The 3207-nt window shown below is 31.1% G+C and overlaps 1 long non-coding RNA gene across 1 annotated transcript in view; it reads right to left on the bottom strand.

The window, feature by feature from the left end:
- The window catches only part of LOC111410281, a 12751-nt gene extending 10697 nt beyond the window's left edge, over window positions 1-2054 (bottom strand). The window contains exon 1 of the long non-coding RNA XR_002705643.1: window positions 896-2054. This is a non-coding gene — a long non-coding RNA (uncharacterized LOC111410281). The remainder of the gene's footprint in view (window positions 1-895) is intronic.
- Window positions 2055-3207: the final 1153 nt, after the last annotated feature.

A 3207-nucleotide genomic window follows, 5' to 3' on the forward strand; every position in this document is an offset into this window, starting at 1 on the left:
TAGTTGCAAACAAGATCTTGAGTAACTCTACCTATTAAACATATAATTTTTATTTTGCCTTGTACGAACTAAAAACTTTGCTACAACTGAAAACATTCCCCAATGTGGAATTTAATTATTTTTGAGATAATTTGATCATAATTAATGCAATGGAAGTATAAAGGACAACAAATACGAAATTATAAAGAGAAATTTGCACAAGAATTAACTATTTAGGTGGATACTGGATAATTTATGAAAAAAATCAAAGTTTTAATTCAATATTCAAATCAACCATCCTACAGCAAGATCATAATACCAACTATTACAAACCTCTTAACTAGACTTTTAAAGCAAAACAAACTCTATAAAATTTATCTATTTGGATTAAATAACTAATGAAAATAAAATCCTTATTGAACATAAAATGATAATAGACTAATTAATTAAAAATAAAAAATAATAAACAATAAAATATGAGAGCCGCTATTTACATCTACAGAAGTTATATATTCATCCCACTCTTTATCTATCCCTATTAAAATTCTAAAAAAAAAAATTTTTATTTAAAAATACTATTCTCATCCAAGTCATATTTCAACATTATCCTTATTAAATTCATTCATTTAAATACTATACATCCACACCATTTTAACTCAGACTTCATAATCAAAACACAATAACATAAAAGTTAAAACTAAGAAATGCGATTAAAGCCACTCAATTCACATAGCAACATAGAATTGTTAAGCAATCTTATGAAATTCAACAGACCCATTATTCTGCCCAGAAATCCGCCAAGATCTTTCTTGAGTATAAATGCTGAGAACAACCTTACAGATTTGAGCAAAAAAACCCAGAAAAGAAGTCTAGAAATTATCGCTCTAAATTACAGAATAAAAGGAAATGGAGTCACCTTTTGTGGAGATTTATTGGTTCTCGATTTTACCGCAGATTCTCTTTCTTTCTCTCTGAAGTCTTCACTCTCAAATGAGCAGCAAAAATATCCAGGTAGAAAAATGAAGTTAACACCGACAATAAAGATAACATTTTTATATTTGGAAGCTGGTGGCAAAAATGGCGTCGGACTTGAACTTTATCTGCTAAAATATGCATGCAGTTGAAATCTACTACTACTAGCATGCGTTAACGGTAAATAAATGCTTCTTTGCCTATTACTAAAGAATAAAGACGATCTCATTTCTCAAACTTCTTCCTTTGCTTGTAACTTAAGCTTTAAATTTTCAAAACTTAAAATTGATTTTAATTTTCAGTTTTCCTTCATTTTAATATTTAGGTTTAATAGAAAATTAGAAGTCATAATTATATATTTTAACTTACACTTTAATTGAATTTATTTTCATTTGTGTGGGGATTTTAGTTGTACACTATAAAAAGGTAGGAGATTCTATAGTTTGGACACAACATAAAAACACAACTTGAGATATTGAATACAAAAATACTTCATCTATATTTTATATTATATTTCTATAGTTTTGACAATTCGATGACTCGTTCTTTTATCTCCCTAAAATCGTGCCCATTGAAGGAGAATCTGTTGTAAGCTACAGGGGTTTTGTCTCGGAGCCGTGTAGTACCGAAAGTACTTACACGAAGTGGAGATAACACAATTTTAGAACAGCATCTTTGACATGACTCCCAAAACTTACTTTCTAAATATCTTATCTGTTTTATGTTATATTACTATTAAATTGTAATTGTTATTTTATTATGTTAATTAATAATTAATCTACACACAAATCACCCATTCTTTTCAATAGTCGAGGTAGTACACGACATTGAACAAGAAAGACAGTTGTCGGAGATGAAGGTGGAAAGGGGATTGCAATTGAAACTCCAACATTGGTAGCGACTACTAGAAGGAGAGCTCAGGTGTCAATGGTTCGGAGAAAAGTAGAGACTCAATTTAAAGAGGAGGAAGTTGGAAACTAGGAAAAGACCGTTCCACCAACCCCTGCTTCAATGAGGACTGCTAGCTGGAGTAAGGTAAAGGGAGAAGATAGTACAGTGAAAATAAATATAGATAAATTAGTGGAGAGAAAAGCAGATTAATTTGGGGAAAAAAAACATTATATTAGTTGATGAATTTAGAGTAATATAATTTTATATATACCTATTTAAGTAAATTTACATAAAATTGAAAATATAATAAAGTTTTAATTTTAAATGTGGAATTTTATTTTTAGATGTGGATATATATATAGGTTGTGTTTGACTCACGTTCTTTCAAAAGTGACATTATTAAATAGTGATTTAAAATAATTTCAATCATACATTTTTCAATAAAATAATATTGCACTTAAATCCAAAATTTTTCCTTATTTTTTAATCATACATTTCCTATTGATACACTATTTAAAAATGTATTTTTATCGAAATAATGCGGCTCAAACAAGGGTATATATATATTCTGCAGGGTCTACTTGCATCATTCTCCTTTGATTGGAGAAGATTCGTCCTCAAATCTTGTGGCCCTCAACCGACACCTTGTGTTGCAGTGTTATAATTAATACGTCAATGACATAAATATTATCCCATATATCTTAATTCTAAAAATCTTGAAAAAACCTGAGTGACTAATAAAAATTTTCATTGAATCCCAACAGAATCACCCAAACATCCGTAGTTACTGTATTGCAAAATTGTAATTTTCAAATGTTTCACGAAATGTATTTGATTCTAAGACTCGTTCAGCCATGTGGCCTTCTATTGAAAACCAACCATTCAAGTGTTAAATATTTCATTTGCATCGTCGTCGTTTCAAGTTACCAACTGCCATAATCTGTGGAGGTCATCACCTGACATTGAGAATTTTTATGTCCATCCATATCGAGTTTCTCAAATTTCTTCTTGAGAATCTAGACATGAGTTCTTCATGAAAGATTGATGAATTTGTGTCTAACTCCATCTTAACATCCGTACAATAATTTGAAACACAGTCTTTACAGGGGCTGCTAGTCAATTCTATAACATCAAGCCCTCAACCACCGGAACGCTATACATCTTTGAGTTTCCGTTTGCAGCCCTATCCACAATTAGCCTCGGGACTAAACCCACTATTAGACTAGCCTCAGGCAGTCGCAACATGCATGTCACGCTCACCACCTCTTGCCTCTAGCCTATTGCCATAAAGGTCACCCACCATCTGGGGATAACCAATCTTGCCACCTTTTGTGCCTCGACATCAAGAGACTGATTTTCATTAGG

The sequence above is a fragment of the Olea europaea genome, chromosome 15, assembly GCF_002742605.1.
Source record: "Olea europaea var. sylvestris chromosome 15, O_europaea_v1, whole genome shotgun sequence".
Taxonomy (NCBI): Eukaryota; Viridiplantae; Streptophyta; class Magnoliopsida; order Lamiales; family Oleaceae; genus Olea; species Olea europaea.